Here is a 17,521-nt window from a genome sequence, read left to right as displayed (position 1 = left end):
ATTGTCCCCATTAGTCGGTTCAGGGAGCCATCTGCTTCCAAGGTGTTACCAAAGAAGTTCAGCGTGGCTTCCTTTCCAGCTGCGCCGTCTCCCGAGGGTTTTGAGGTGAAAAGAGTCCTGAAGGTGCCCGAAACCTGTGAGACCAGGGTGGGAGGGCCCTCCTGGAGCTGGCTTACCTTATATATCCGAGTCACGGCACCACTAATGTTAGCTCTATCTGGGGATAGCTATACCTCAGTCCTTGGCTCTGCACGAGAAAGAGTTCACTCAGAAGCATGGTTTGTGATCCAAGTGAGTTTTATGAGCGTTAGAAGAAGTTTCAGGTTTACACAGGCACCCACAGGGTTCCTCCCAAAGTACAGCCTGCCTGGAGACTGCTCGCAAAGTCACGCAGTTGACTGGGCTCCTGCTTTTTCGATTATTCCTCAGGGAGACGTGGTGGACGAACTGTGGTCAACCCCATTGGCTGAATTGAATTCACCTGCCCTAGGTGGGCCAATCCAGGTGCAGCACCCACCCACGCATACCTGGCGGGAAACTCGAACCTCTGAGCATGTGCAGTGTGCCACTCCTTTGTTCCCATAGCTCAGCCCTCTGGGCATGCGTAATGGACGTCCCAGTCCTTCGCTAGATTACCTAATAGCTTCTTTGTCCACATTTGGAACCAGGGAATTGGGCCAGTTTGATTTAAAGTATGTGGGCTGAGGCTAAGAAGAGGAGTGTTCCTAAGTGAAAAATTGGAGTGCTGTTATCAGAAGAAAGGGCAAACAAAAGATACATTTCTTACACATTGCCATTCTGATAAGGTTGACATATACTAATATACATACTAATCTAACATTTTACTAGAAATTCATGAATTTCCACAGTGGGAGTCCAAGGTACATTTGTGGGATCTATATAGGAAATAAACCTCTGGTGATTTCCCTCTATCCTTGATAGAGGGATGGAAGGAAATTGGTTACCAAATAGAGTGCACTGGAGATATGACTGTAAGGGATCAAAATGATAACCTGACTTGAAAGGTTAAAACCTTGTCAGTTGATTCCCCCATCTGATTCCTAATCTGGTTTTCAACATTTTCCATATTTTTTGTTTATTGTTATTGGGGTTTATCTCAGATGTATTTTGTCATTATGTGTCACCCTCTTGAGTTTTTGTTTTATGATTTTCTGTTTTTCAATATATGGAACCCAGGATTGATGAACCTATAGGAAAGCAAGTAGAATAGGGGTTTCTGGGGCTACAGTGGTGGTGGTGGGGGGAGGGGTAAATGTGGAACTCAGGAAAGAAAACAGTGTTTTGAAACAGATTGTGGTAGAAATTGTACAATACTGTGTGCTGGGATTGAATGACAGAATGATAGATCTATATTAACTCCCAATAAATGGTTTTAGGGGAAAAAACCATGAATTTCCAGGAGAGAAAAACCCGAAAATAGGTCCAATTCCTGGGTTCTAACTCCAAGGTCACAGTCTTTGAATGATGTTCATTCTGCTTGATTTCATCTATGTAGCTAGCTACTCATATATGGTTACAGCTGCTATTATCTGTTGTAAAATGGTAGAAAGAAATTAGAACAAATTCACAAGATTCTATTTGGTAAAGTGGAAAAAGGAAAAACAGAATTGTAGTATATACTGCGTTCTGCTGGATTAGAAAAGATTCCTTTCTCTAACAGTGTTTTGGATTCTTTTGTCAACCAGTCTAGAATTCCTGGTTTCCCCACTACTTAAAGGACTATATCTCTTGTGTATTATTCTTTTTTGCCAGTTGGAGGTGGGCTTCAGGGAGCAGTCCTCTTCTTGGAGCACATCTCTAGCGTTTTGCCATTTGTGAGAGAGTGATTTTAGGTGTCTAGGGATTGCTGTTGGTGTAGTAGTTACAAGTTGGACTGTGGACTGCAAGGTTGGCAGTTTGGAACCACCGCCCGCTTCTCAGGAGAAATAAGGGGCTTTCTACTCCCATAAATAGTTATGGTCTTGGACACCCATAGGGACAATTCTACCCTGTCTTATAGGATCACTATGAGTCCACATCAACTTGATGGCAGTGAGTTTGGTTTTGAGAGGGAATGCTTTAGGGTAGGCACTGTAATTATTTTTAATGCCATGGACTTCATCGTTTGTCTCATGTTTTTAGTATGCATTTTAAAACTGCCTAAGATTACAAAGGAGACCAGTTGCCGTGTAATGTAGTGATCCAAAAATAAGAAAAATGTTATGATGTAGAAACATACATGCTTCTTTATTTTTTTTCATGCTTCTTAATGTATTTGCAAGCAATTATAATGAAAATGAAGATACCTGTAATTTCTATTTGTGACAAAGTCACAAGCACTACAAATACTATTTTGGTCTGTTACCTATAGTCCCAATGGAAGGAAATAATACATGTTCAATAATACAGTTACAGGTCTCAACGCACAGGGGCAGTTCTTCCTGGTCCAGTAGAGTTGCTGAGAATCTTGGATGCCAGTGAGTCTGGTTTTCTTTTATTGGTAAAGGAGTACATTCATGATTTAATGGTAAAATTCTCCTCCCCTCCCACCCCCCATTTTTCTGTTGTGAATTAGGTGAGTGGTAGAATTCTTGCCTACCGTGAAGGTACCTAGGTTTGATTCTCCCATCATTGTAATTCCTGTGCAGACACCTTCATTTGTCATGGAGGCTTATGATGCTAAATACATCTCAGTGGAGCTTCCAGACTAAGATGGACTAGGAAGAAAGACCTGGTGATCTACTTCCAAAAAAAAAAAATCAGCCAATGAAAAACATGGAACCCTATGGTCTGATTAGGAATAGTGCAAGACCTAGGTAGTGCTTTGTTCCATAGAGCATGGGGGTTGCCATGAGTTGGGGGCCAATTGATGGTAGCTAACAACATTAGTTACGTATATTTGTGATACTATAAGTGAATGTGTCCCCAATTGCAAGTGTTGTTTTTCCGCTACATAGTGATTTTGATTTTCAAAAAAAGGCTATCGCTGTGGGTTACTGGTTCAAACCTACCAGCAGCTGCTGCTTGGGCAAAAAAACAGGCTGTTTACTTTCACAGAGATTTATTTACAGCCTCAGAAAGCCTATACAGGGTTGCTATGAATCCCAATCCATTGATGACAGTAGGTTTGGTTTTTTTGTTTCAAGAGGCCCAGATGGCATGGGATGCTAATAGAATTGTTGCTGGTCGAACTCTGAGAAAGATGTGGCAGTCTGCTTGCATACAGATTACGGCCTGTGGGTTGTCTTTAATTAGGTTCTCCGTTTTACCTCTCTAGGATCTACTATCCATTGAAATGTCTACCCAGTACCCACAGACAAAATTCATGATTAAGGGACTTATTAAGGAAGTTAACAAGTTGCCGTTTCAGTGGGAAATGCTTAGGGTAGTTGTTTATCAGGACATGTTACAGAGGCCTGCTTATAAATGCCCAAAGGAGCATATACCATTCCACTGGCGATGTCAACCTGGTGTCATTCACTTCAAGCTCTGTGGATCAGCAAACCCAGCTCCCTTAATTGAGTATCCAGAGGCACCCCACTCTGTAAGCCAGCCTCCTGCACAAAAGCACTCAGCTTGACTTGCTCAGTGAGTTGGGAAGCCCACTACTGTGTTCCTTGCTCTGGCTCCATTTCTGGTGCTGCTCCTCTGATGTAGCTATCTGGATCCAGGCTTTTGCTGGTAATGAGATCTCTGTATTATACCTTCAGGATAGCATTATCAGTATCTTCCTACCATCTTATGAGACCCACCCATTCAGGCAAAGGTCACTTGGTGGGAGTTAAAGACTGGCTAGAAAAGCTACATTAAATAATCCATTGTCTCTGCCTTGGAAACCCTATGGGGTAGTCCTCTGTCCTTTAAGGTTGCTTTGAGTTAGAATTGACTCAATGGCTGATTCTAATAATGACTGGTGTGTAATAGACTGGATGACACAGTAGTTAAAGTGCTGGGCTGCTAATGGAAAATGAACTCACTGGTCACTGGTCTTACTTTGTAAAGATTACAGTCTTGGAAATCCAGTGAGGCAGTTCTGCTTTATCTGTAGGGTCACTATGGATTGGAATTGACTAGAAAGCACAGTAGCTGACTGACCCTGAGCATCTTTCCAGGTGCTTGCTGGCCATTTGTATATCCTCTTTGGTAAAATGACTGTCCAGTTCTCCCCATTTTTCAATTGGGCTGTTTGTCTTTTTGCCATGTAGGAATTATTTACATATTGTAGATATTTACAGCCTTATCCAATATATGTTTCTCCAAAATTTTCTCCCAGTCTACAAGTTGTTTCTTTACTTTGTTGAAAGTTGTTTTTAATTTTTATGAACATTTAAATAAAATTTAAATTTTATGTCTTTTTTGTCTTTTGCTATTTGTGCTATTGGTGCCATAGATATGTATCTGTTGTTAAAAAACTAGGTCTTGGGGAGGAGATGAGCCAGTCAGGGTACAGTGTAGCAACGATGAAACATACAACTTTCCTTTAGTTCCTAAATGCTTCCTCCCTGTCCCCATTATCATGATCCCAATTCTACCTTACAAATCTGGCTAGACCAGAGGATGTACACTGGTACAAATAGGAACTGGAAACACAGGGAATCCAGGGCGGATGATCCCTTCAGGACCAGTGGTGAGAGTGGCGATACCGGGAGGGTGGGGTGGAAAGGGGGAACCGATTACAAGGATCTACATGTAACCTCATCCCAGGGGGACAGACAACAGAACAGTGGGTGAAGGGAGACGGACAGTGTAAGATATGACAAAATAATAATAATTTATAAATTATCAAGGGTTCATGAGGGAGGGGCAGCAGGGAGGGAGGGGGAAAATGAGCTGATGCCAGGGGCTTAGGTGGAGAGCAAATGTTTTGAGAATGATGAGGGTAATGAATGTACAAATGTGCTTTATACAATTGATGTATGTATGGATTGTGATGAGTTGTATGAACCCCCAATAAAATGATTCAAACAAACAAATAAGCAAACAAACAAAAAACCAGCTCTTGAAGCAATACCTCTGTTTTCTTCCAAGATTTTATGGTATTAGGGTTTGTGTTTACGTTCTTGATCTATTTTGAATTAGTTTTTGTATCTGGTGTGGAGTGTGGATTCTGATTTATTATTTTGCAGGTAGAAAACCAAATCCCCATTTACTAATAGACATTCCCTCTATTCTCATTCTTTCAAAAACCAATTGATTATATCTAAGTCATATTTCCAAACTCAAAGACTCATTCTCTTACTAATATGATTACTTTCTATTCATATGTAAACGTTATTTGCTTACTTTCCCTTAATTGTTTTTCTCCCTTAATCATCATCTTACCTGTATATTCAGTCACTGTTTAAATCAATCATCACCTCACATACCAAATTCTGGTGAGTATGATTGTGGTGTGGCAGAGAAGGTAAATAAATAAGTTCACTTACAAGAGTCCACACAAAGCTAGTTCCTATGAAGCAGAAGTTAATAATGCCCCAGATTTTCAACTTCTGCTATACCGTTCTGTCATCTCTGACACTAACACTTCTTAGCCCCTCAACACTCTTCCTTTCCCGGTTGAGTTCAGTAATTTGCTAAAGTCCCGGTAATTTTCATTGTCTCACAGAACTCATAAACTTTATTTACCGTTAAATGGCCTATTAGGAAGTCATAGGCTGCAACTTGGAATCGGTATTAACTCGAAAGTTGCAGTGTGTACCTCAGGGGACAGGATATAGTTCCAACCAGAACAGACTCTTTCGCCGTCTTGGCGCAGTACATGTGGCTTCCTTGGCCATGCACACCTTTCTCCTCAGCCGTGCATCTTTCCTTTGCATACTTGTCTGCCTTTGGTTACCACCATGCTGCTTGGGGTTCCTGCAAACTTCCCAGGCTTTTTTTCTGCCACCGAGTTTGCCTGGCTTTGCCTTGCTGGCATAAAAGATCTTTTGAGGCTCAGTCCTTGGACCCTTGTAGGTTTTCCAACCTGCTCTGGCAAGTATTAGAGCTCTTGTGGCTCCCCTGACTGGTACCTGGAGGCTAGCTAGTGCCCTCCCTAAGATGCTCACTCCTCTCTCTCTCCCTGGGCCGTGAAAGCCCATCACAACCACTTCTCTCAAGGGGCTGAGAAACCCACTGCAGCTGTCTGCTGGTCCTTTGGCTTGTGCTGCTTTGCTCTTGTCATAATTTGGTCAATGCCTAGTGGGCCAATTCTTATCTCATGCCAATTTCAGTGTTCGAGCTCTTGCCTGCTCTTCTTTCTCTTCTTGCCGCTCTAAAAGTGCTGTGGATTTGACTGTTTATACAAGCAAGTTCCTTGTCAATTTTAGACATGCCAATCCTACCAAGACTATAAATCCACTTAAGTCCTTAAATCTTACTGATTGGTCTTAAATACCACTATTTGTTTAGTAAGTTGGCCAATACTTGCAAGTCACTGAGTTTTAATGGATAAAAAATTTTAAGTAATATTTGGAAAGCATGGTCTTGCAAGGTGGGTAAAATAAACCAGAGTGTAGACTACAGCCCAACCTATTTTTTTTTCTTTTTTCAGAATAAGATGGTGTGGTTTCTGGGCTTCCATTTTATACAGGCAAAGATTTATTTCAAACAAATTATGTTTAAATATTTCTTTTCGATCAGTGTATGACTGTAGTCAAGTTGTCTCAGTAACACCGTGTCCCAGTTTCGCTAAAGTTGCTTGATGTCCCTGTGGGCTAGGTGCTGGACTGCTGACCACATGGTTGATTGTTCAAATCCATCAGTCCCTCAGGAGAAAGATGAGACTGCCTGCTCCCATAAAGATTTAGTCTCAGTCACCCCTATATAGGGATGGTCAGAGTTACAGCTGACTTCAGGGAAATGTTTAGTGAGTGAGTTTCATTAGGGTGTCTTAAAAGGGTTTTTTTGTGTGTGTCAATGGGGGGCAGGAATTTAGGTCAAGATAATACCAGATTTTAAATAAAACTCAAATGGTCATCTTCCCAAATCACTGAAGCTTTGTAAGGTATTTATTAGAATATTGCTACACATAAAAAAAAAGCTTTTAGTGGATTATGTCTTTTAACAACTGTCAGCCTTGATGAATGAAGAAACTGCCTGAAATCTAGAAAGTGGTGGAAGACAACCATTGAATTATCATTGCCAATTAAAAATATCAGTGAAGTTGCCTTTTTTCCATTTTAAGTGAACACCTTATTCAGCTAAATGGGTGTCAGAAGTGTTTTATGATGCTCATTGAGCTCAAAGAACTCTTCTTTTCATTGAGTCTTTTAATCAAGATGAAAGCTAATGAACAACAACAACAAAAGAAAACTAATGAACAATAGTGGCTTCCAAGAGGTTCTGCTGGGCCATTTAAATTCAAGGCAGAGAGTGATCAGCTCAGAATGTCCACTGTTTTGTGGGTTTCCAAATGGTTACTCTTGATATATTTTTTGAGGGATTATACATGGGGATTATTATGAAATCATTTTTGGAATATTGAAACTGCATTGGTGAGATTAAAAGGCCAGAAGGTTGCAGTGAGGAATTATTTTCCATTACAACAATGTACCTACTAATTTTCTAAGGGTAACAAGAGTGGTCTTGCAAGAATTTCATTGTGATATCTTATGCCATCCACCCTGTAGCCCTGATCTTGTCCCTTTAGACTTCTTTTTGTTCCCCAAACTCAAAAGAACAATGAAAAGGCCGATAATTGAGCCCCTGGAGGATGCCAAAACAGCTGTTTTGACATTGCGGAAATCAGTTAAAATGCTAGAAATACCACCTTTAGAAATGTGTAGACCTAGATGGGAGCTCACATTTTGATATTTTTGCTTAATTAAAATTTCAATGATTTCATAGCAATATCTTTTCTTGTATTTTTAGAAGAACATTAAACATTTTTTAAATTAAAAAAATAAAACTGTCATCCATATTCTTCCTGTTTCAGAAATAGGATCTATATTCTTCTTATTTTAAAAAATATTTCCAAAATCCATAGTTTTTACTATTTTAATATGGATTTAATAGATTTAGAATAGTTTATTTTCACTATTTTTTAGTGAAGATACACACAGCAAAACATTCACTCATTCAGCAATTTCTACATGTTCAGTTCCAGTGGTGTTACATTCTTCACATTGTGTTACATATTTCCTGTTGCTTCCTAAATTCTTTTACCAGCGTTAATTTGATGTTCCCCTAAACATATTTGTGCTTTAGATTTACTTTTGTCAACTTGACCACATATGTAATTCTTTTTTTTAAAAATCATTTTATTGGGGGCTCGTACAATTCTTATATCCATTGTGTCAAGCACATTTGTACATTTGTTGCCATCATCATTCTCAAAACTTTGCTTTCTACTTGAGCCCTTAGTATCAGCTCCTCATTTTCCCTCCTCCTTCCTCCTTCCCCCTCCCTCATGAACCCTTCATAATTCATAAATTATTATTATTTTGTCATATCTTACACTGTCTGATGTCTCCCTTCACCCACCTTTCTGTCTGTTGTCCATCCTCCAGGGAGGAGGACATAATTCTTTAAAAGAGCAAAATCACAAATCAAAAACTCAAAATCTCTAAAAAATTGAAAATCTCAAGTCTTTACTAATTGAGTTAAAATTTTGTCCAGTTTAAATGATGAATTCAGGGACATTAGCTTCATGACATTAGATTTGGGGGTTCTTTCAGTCTAAATGGGATCAAGAAGACTGGATTTTGTAAACATTTCTAAATCTATTTCACTTTCTTTCCCCTCTTTCGGTTAGGATCTTTCTACGACTCTTTAGCCAAACATTCAGTATGGTAGCTGGGCATTGTTCAGTATGGTCTCATGGCCTTGAAGGCAATCTTTCTACAATCTAGTTTCCCCCTTTTGTAGGTCCTTTTCTTTGAGTGAATATTATCAGAGACATTAGGCTACTTAAAATAAGATGAGCGTTTTGAAGAAATGGGGTACATTTGAGGAGACATCTCTAAGGCTTAAGGTTTTTCTGATGCCTAGCATTTTGTCAGCAATGTCTTAGCCACTAATGATCAGATATTTCTGATAGTGCAGTTTCTGTGGTTAAAATGTATTCTTTTTCAAGAATGAGATTGTGTTTTTTAATAGGAGTAACTGAGCTGAGAAAAAGATAAAATTAGAGATTTCTAACAAAACACTTAAGAAAACAAGATGCATAAAAAGAGAGGTAGTGATTTGAAATTTCATCAGGCTAATGTTTATAAATAAAAATTTTAATAAGCTAATTAATAAAATTTTATTTTAAATACTTTAGTTTATGAAATAAAATTATTGTATATTGGTTTATTTCTATTGTATAAGATTTCAATTTGTGTAATGTCTTATATCAAAGTAAACAGCATTGTTCTAATCATATTAAAAATTAATTTTCTAATGAAATCAATATAGGATAGATAAGGATACTAAAGTGATAAAACTGGAATTTCAAGTGACTTTTTTCCCTTAAAAAATTTTTAAGGTTAGTTGAAATAAAATTCCTAGTACCTCCTTGAGATAGTTGGACATTTTTGAGGGATTACAAAATGTTATATTTTTATACTTTGGTACTTTTGAATTGAATATATTTTATTCTGTGATTTTAATAACAAAATTTATTTGCTGGTAAGTTAAAGGTAAAACCCAAAAAGCCAACCTCTCTGCCATTGCATTGATTTAGACTTACCATTCCCCTATAGGACAGACTAGAACTGCCCTGTTGGGTTTCCAAGACTATACATCTTTATGGGATTAGAAAGCCTCATCTTTCTACCGAGAAGCAGCTGATGTTTTTGAACTGCTGACCTTGTAGTTAGCAGCCCACTAGGCCATCAGGGATCCTATGTTTATGTGAGGCTTTAACATTCTTTTGCTTTAAATGTTCTTTTAAAATGCATAAATAAAGCAGAATATATTTGACTGGCACATTCAAAAACGAGTATTTAGAAAGCTAAACTGTCATCATGACATACTATAATGAAGATTTTACATAATAAAATGACTTCTATATTTTCAACTGAAGGCATTTAGTCCAGAATTAGTAATGACTAGAGTTTATTTCTTGAGTAGTTACTGTTGGCCAAGCACTGAGCTATGTGCTTTATATTTATCTCCTTTAAATCTTCATTATTACCATGTAGGTTAAGTTTGAGGGGCCTAATGGTACAGTGGTTAAAGTGTTTGACAGTCAAAGGTTTGAACCCACCAGTCATTCTGTGGAAGAATGATGTGGCTGTGTGCTTCTGTTAACATCTACAGTCTTGGAAACCCTTGGGAGCGGTTCTATGTGTATGAGTTGGAATCATCTCATGATGGTGGCAGGTGTTTTATATATTATATATACGTGTGTGTGTTATATAGATAAGTGTTAACCTGTCTCATTTTACTGATACTAAAAACTAACATGCAAAATGCATTGGAAAGTGGATTGTTGCAGATACAGTGAGGTTAAAATTTAGTACCCTGTCATTTGATTTACCTTATAATCCATTTAAATTTATTCTGGCATTGTATTATTTTCAGCTTCCTTTTTGATTGATTTTTTTAAATCAGTTTTCCTTTGTTATTCTTGTTAATTAGTTTGTTTTTTAGTGATTTTCTGTATATGGAATCCAGGATAGGTGTGGTAGTTACATAATCTATTGTCAGTTTGAGACTTAAGAGTGAAGGGGTGGAGTTTAGCCTGTCAATCAGGTGGCAGCTTGATGACCTCATTTCGAGGTGCTCAAGTGATATCGCTTCCTAGAGGCGGGACACAGGCTCACACCCTGTGAGGCATTCCTGCAGACAAGACATGTGGAGCTATGCTAGAGCCCTGGACTGAAGGAGCTATGTGGAGACCCATACCAGTGCTGAGATACTTCTATTGCCACTGGATCCACAAGACTTTCTGACTGGCCTATGATCTTTCTGCATTTGGTGTTATTAATTGTGTTGTGTGAGTCTGAAGAGGAGTTTATAAATTGGTATTGGATATATGGGCTAATATTGGACTTAAGGACTTGATCTGAACTGGGCTGGGATGTTTTCTCAGTATTCAATTGCTCTTGTATATAAAGCTCTGCCTTAATACACAAGTATCACTGGATTTATTTCTCTAGTCTATCCAGAGTAGCATTATGGTACCAGGAATGGGATATTAGAGAAACAAATTACAAAAATGGAGAGTGGATGCATGTTTGACCTGCATCATGGTAGTTTTTCTTCTTTGGCTAGCCAGAGGTCAGACATGGCCATGCAGTTTACTGGTTTGTTTCCTGGAAAAAAATATGGGAAGTGAAAGCTTTGATTATTTTCTTTGGCTGCTGTCTTTGGTTATTCCTGTTTGAAATGGCAAAAATGAATGTGATTACCATATATACTCATGTATAAGCTGAGTTTTAAAACACATTTTTAATGCAGTTTTTGTGGTAAAATTAGGTGCCTCTGTTGATATTTGGGTTGGCTTATACTTGAGTATATAGGTAATGTATAGTTTGAGCTCAGGAGACAAAATTGGCTCTTGAATTTTTCAGAGCTGCTTAGGGAAAATGGCTAACAGAGGTCAAAATGACTGACAGAAATCCTGGATCTGTCTTGATGCTGTCAGAAGCCTAATCCCATATTTTATATCAGTAGAATAGTTTAGATAAGGATTAAGATAAGCTAAATAATAAGGATTGAACTTGACTTTTAAGAATCGAGTAAATTTAGGATCTGATTCTACTTTATTTATACTGATTTCTTCTGCTTATTATTGTTGATAAAGTGATTGATAGATATGACTATTGGGAAGTATGAAAATAGATAATTTATAAGCCCACTTGCGTGGAGACATTAAAATTTGTTCTTTAAATGGGTTCAGGACACCCCTGCAAAGAAGGCTTTGAAAAGACAAGCCCCACCCAGTGTTTTGGACTACTCAGGACATTTGCATTCCAAGAGACTTGCCTAGGTGGCTGTTGACAGATTAGGAAAAACAAAAAGGAACTCTTTGGATTTTTGAATTTTGAACTAGTTGTTTTTGTCTGAAGCTAGAAAAAAGTCTGGAACCATGAAGAAAACTCTAGGACTGAATTTTAAAGGGAGCCTGTGGGCAAGCTGAATTGCTTGGTCGGGGTGACCACCTGGATGTTGTTGAGTGGAAGTGGGAGAAATGCAGCAATAAAGAGACCAATTGAGTCTGGCCCCTGACCCCTGTGGACCTGGTTTATAGGAACTAGAGGAGAAGATGGGAGCAGGTTGACTGGGATGAAGTTCATGGCCTAGCACAAGTTTAGCTAGGGTTGTTGAGAATTTGTGATGGGGCCAATGGTCTAAAGGCAAGGGACCTAATGGGCACCCTGGTGAGGCTAAGTGAGGCAGCCCACATTGAGTTGACCAGAACCCGACCAGGTGAAGAAAATATTTTTGAGCCTGTGACCTGGTGCATATTGCTGCTGCTTTATGGATGGCCGGACCTGATTTGACTTTGTTTATGGATGTGGACTTCACAAGGCTCAACTAGAAAGAAGATTGTACACATCAAAGAATATGATTGTCTCCTCAGGGTTGATGTAAGTGGGCAGTATAGAAATTGGATACCCAAAATTGGGCGGATAAAGGCATGAAATGGCTGACTTACAGACTTTTATAAGTGGGGGAATATATTCATAGGAATATGTTCGTAAGATTATGGTGTAGGCCAAGGAACAAAAGTACACACACACACACACAACAGCACACACAGCACCACACACACACACACACACCACACCACTACATACACAACACACAAACATGCACACAGCACCCATACACACATGTTATACATACACACACCACACATGCACAAACACCATACATATGTGCACATGTATACAACTTCATATAGACACACATCACATACACACACTGCACACATACCGCACCACACACAACACATGCACAATACCACACCACACACATGCAACACACACACACACACCACCACCATATACACACAGAAACCATACACACAACACTAGAAACACACACCACACCCACATACAACACCATCACATACACAAACATATTTGTGCCTTGACAGTCAAAACAAGGCTTTCCTTTTTAATCCCACTCCTCCATCATCTTCTCAAGGGGTTCTTCCTTCTGTTTGTCCTGTGCCTTCCCTACTTGGTGAGCCAGGAAGCTAAACTTGATCTTGATTTTGTTGGGTCCTTACTAACCAGCTTCCCCCCACTCTGAATGGAATGTCTAGGTCATTAGCATAAATGGAATGTCTTTATGTGATTAAATTTTGATCAGCTTGCCTTTGTTTTGCTACAAGGGCTTCCTCTTTCCCTGGTCGCAGAATGCCCCTCCTCCTCCTCTTCCCCCTCTTTCTTCTTCCTCCTCCCCCGCCCCCTCCTCTTCTCACTACAAATTAAAGATTGTTTAAAGTACTATTTTATCTAGTAAACTGTTAGCTATTCCTATCTGAATAAACCAACCAAAAAAACAAAAAAAAAAGATTATGGTGTAGGATAGTATATTTTTGTTTTGTTCTCTTACAGAATGTTATGTTTAAATGAGGGTGGTACATAGTGATTGTATGCATTTTAGTTTTATCCTGTTAGGTACAGATATGGTTTTATTAATGTTTGTTTGAAAGTTATATATGGCCAAAGAGTTGTGTGAAAGTGTTAAATTGACAAGGGGTAGTCTGTGGTAGTTACATAACTGGTTGTCAATTTGAGACTTAAGAGTGAATGGGTGGAGTGTAGCCTGTTAATCAGGTTGCAACTTGATGACCTCATTTGGAGGCCCTAAAATCAATAGCTCACTGGTGGTGGGACACAGGCTTATTCCCTGCGTGACATTACTGTGGACAAGACACATGGAGCTACACACTACAGTCCTGGAGCTGAAAAAGCCTTGTGGAGACCTCTGCCAGCACTGAGCTGCTTCCCCTGCCACTGAAACCATAAGACTTTCCACTGACTGGCCTGTGATCTGGCCAGTGATGCACTCATCATCATTGCATGTGTTGTGTGAGTCTGAAGAGGAATTTCTAGGATGGTATCGGACATATGGGCTAATATCGGACTTACAGACTTGATCTGGGCTGGACTGGGATATTTTCTCAATATTCAATTGCTCGTATATGTAAAGCTCTTTCTTCTACATGTATGAGTGTCACTGGGTTTGTTTCTGTAGTCTACCCACACTAACACAATAGGTAAATCTATGGAGACATTAACTGGATTATTGGGGTTTTTTTGGTATGACTGGGGATGCTGGGGGAAATGGAGAGCTTGTAACAATGAGTACAATAATGAAGAAAATGTTCTAAAACTGATAGTGATGGTGATTGTACAATTCTTTTTCTTTTTTTTAACATTTTATTAGGTGCTCATACAACTGTTAGCCCAATCCATACACACATCAATTGTGTAAAGCGCATTTGTACATCGTTTCTCAAAACATTTTCTTTCCACTTAAACCCCCGACATTAGGTCCTCATTTTTCCCCTCCTTCCCCGCTCCCCCCTCCCTCATGAGACCTTGATAGTTTATAAATGGGTATTTTGTCATATCTTGCCCTGTCCGACGTCTCCCTTTACCCACTTTTCGGTTGTCTGTCCCCCCAGGGAGGAGGTCACACACAGTTCCATGTAATCGGTTCCCTCTTTCCTACCCATTCTCCCTTTACCCTCCCTGTTTTGCCACTCACACCACTGGTCCTATAGGGCTCATCCATCCTGGATTCCCTGTATTTTCAGTTCCTATCTGTACCAGTGGATTGTACAATTCTTGATGTGATTGAACTATTGAATAGTATGATAGGTGAATTATATGCCAATATAATTGGGGGGAAAAATGAGTGAAAATAAAACAATGAGATGCAAAAAAATATGGTATAAATTTTATATGACTGTATTGTGTTAAACATACAAGTTGCATATATTTATATATGTGACAGGACTTCAAAATTTTTGTGGAAAAATAGAATTAAAATACAATAGGGTTTTTTCTATGAACTTTTTGAATCCCTCACATATATATGCATTTTAAGTCGCATTTATGTATGTGTGAATATATACACCACACAGTGAAACCTGGGAGAGCTGGAACGTGATGAATATGCCTTGTTTTTCCTTGTTTTGCAAATTTATTGCCTTTATTAAAATACAGTGTGAACACTTTTCTTTATGTCCTTTCCATGAAAAATATTTGCATCTTCTTTCTGATAGTTTTGAACCTACTTAGAGACACTTTGGAAGACAAGTCTTCCTATAGGTCATAACTTTGAAAATTCAGTATTAGTGTGCATATGTGGGGTTGTCATGATTCAGAATTGATTTGACAAGAAAATTCCAACAAACTTTCTTTAACACTCACATAGTTATAAAATGTACAAGGATGTGTCTGTATGTGTGTGAGATTTACATTGGGGTGTGTTTATATACTTATGTATATAAATAAATATCAGTAAAATGAGGCATAGAGATTAACCAACTTAATCAAAATACTGTGGTTGAATTAGTTTTTGTTGCTGTCAAGTTACTTATGACGTAAAAGAGTGCTTTAAAATTTAATTATAACTTAATCGTTAGATTTCTTTAAAGAAGTAAGTGCTTAGTAGACTTAGCCTTGTATTTTGTAAATTCAGATAAAATTAAGTAGATCAGAAATGAAAGTTATGGAAAGTGAGTTAAATGTGTGTATCAAACATCAAATGTAAATATTTGAGCTTTTTAAATGAAAAAGATAAAGCATAATTCAATAAAATTAATTATAATGCTAATCTTTATAGGAATACAATTGAGATATAAGTTGCTGCCTTATCTGGAGTCACATGCTGAGTCTGATGGAGATCACAATTAGTTCCAAGAATGTCTGAATCCCAAGTTTCATGCTTCAATATTCAGTATTATGTAAAGTGACTCAAAAATTTACTGGTGTCATAAGTGTTAGTACTTAAGCGACAGTTTTCAGAAAGTCAGCTCTGCACCTTGATGGGCAACAAACCTTTTCAATTAAAAAGTAAGTGATTATACTAGGACTGTGGGGCTTTTGTACTGATCACTTCAGGAGATAGGGGAAGAGTTGGACACATTGTTTTAAAACAAAAACATCTAAAATTATTAAAGTGACAGTTGCTCATAGTAAACTATAAATAATATACAATGAAAAATGAGTAAAATAAAGTATTATTATAGATAACTTATAATTAGTTTGCCTTATATAATCATGTTTTTCTATGTGCAAAGTTATTTCTAATAAGGTCATCATATATACATATAGTGTGCCTTTAAAAAGTATTGCATAACACTCTTTCCTAGTAAACAGTGCCCTCTTAAAAAAGAACAAGGAAGACCCTTTTGTATGCTACCTAACCATGTTAGACTGGACTCTCTAGAGAAGTAAAACCAGCGATTGATACACAATACAGAATTTTATATCAAGAAAATGTCTCACACTGTTAGAGAAGTGGTTAACTCCAGTCTGTTTCAAGTCTATTTATCAGATGCTAAACTGGAAGTGTTTCCTGAGGCTTGCATAGCTACTGTAGCTGTTAAACTAAGAAGCAGGAAGACGTCTGGCTGGTGGAGGTAGATGAATGCAAGGTCTACAAGTTAGGTTTGTGGCTACAGAATGGAATGAATCCTAGGCTGACAGATAATCCTGGTGGATTGTTGAGCTGGATTCAGGATCCTGACCAGTAAAAAGGAAGAAGACATCACATAGTGTGCTTAAATAGATGTAGGCCATACCCCTGAGAAAAAATTTACTTTCAGGTGTATCAGGGCTGAGATCTGATTAAAGGGGTAGTACTTACCCTAATGTTCCCACAACTGCTTGGCTACTTTATGTAGTTGATTACAATATGTTAGATCACCTCTGGGAAGCTTGAAGCTATGCTGGGAATCTGGCCTAACTAATTTGACACAAACCTGTCATACAATATCTGACAGGTAGTGACCCATATATATGGTTTCTGAGGTTACAGAACTTAATAGGAATGGACATCCTCATCTTTTTCCTACATAGTGATTGGTGGACTTGAGCTGTCAACCTGTGATTAGCAACCCAAGTCTAGCCCACATTTCTATCCGAGTTCCTTGCATATCAAATAGATTTCTAGGTATAAAATAAATATGAGAATAAGTAAAATATTGCTACAAAATCATAAAAGCCTTTATTTAACAAAATTGTCAAAATAATGAAATTGATTTATCAACATATCCTCCATCTATGCTTACATACTTCTGAAGGCAGGATTTCCATCTTGAACCCTTCACTAAAGAATTCTGGATTCTTTGATTCATACTACATCTATATTCTGTTTAGAAGTTTTAGCATCTTTTAAGACATTCAAATCATGTTCCTTTGAAATATTCATTGAATTTTTGGGAAAGATTGAAAGGACGAGATCAAGACTCTATAGTGTTCTGATGATGCCTGATACCTGATCCTTTCGATACCTGATCACACCGGCTGGTGTGCTTCTTCCATGTGAGCTTTGTTGCTTCTGAGCTAGATGTTCGCTTGTTTACCTTCAAGCCTTTAAGACCCCGGACACTATATCTTTTGATAGCTGGGCACCATCAGCT

At 38.3% G+C, this 17,521-nt stretch overlaps 1 protein-coding gene across 1 annotated transcript in view; it reads left to right on the top strand.

Moving 5' to 3' along the window:
* Window positions 1-2,427: 2,427 nt before the first annotated feature.
* ZNF280D (zinc finger protein 280D) overlaps window positions 2,428-17,521 on the top strand; it is a 116,025-nt gene continuing 100,931 nt past the window's right edge. Inside the window, exon 1 of the mRNA XM_045286494.1 lies at window positions 2,428-2,477. The gene's annotated coding sequence lies outside the window, so the exon portion shown is untranslated. The remainder of the gene's footprint in view (window positions 2,478-17,521) is intronic.

This window comes from Echinops telfairi, unplaced genomic scaffold (genome assembly GCF_000313985.2).
Source record: "Echinops telfairi isolate 266 unplaced genomic scaffold, ASM31398v2 ScPeMD7_8;HRSCAF=38, whole genome shotgun sequence".
Classification (NCBI taxonomy): domain Eukaryota; kingdom Metazoa; phylum Chordata; class Mammalia; order Afrosoricida; family Tenrecidae; genus Echinops; species Echinops telfairi.
Note: the sequence above shows the minus strand (reverse complement) of the source record. Positions and strands in the feature narration are given on the sequence as shown.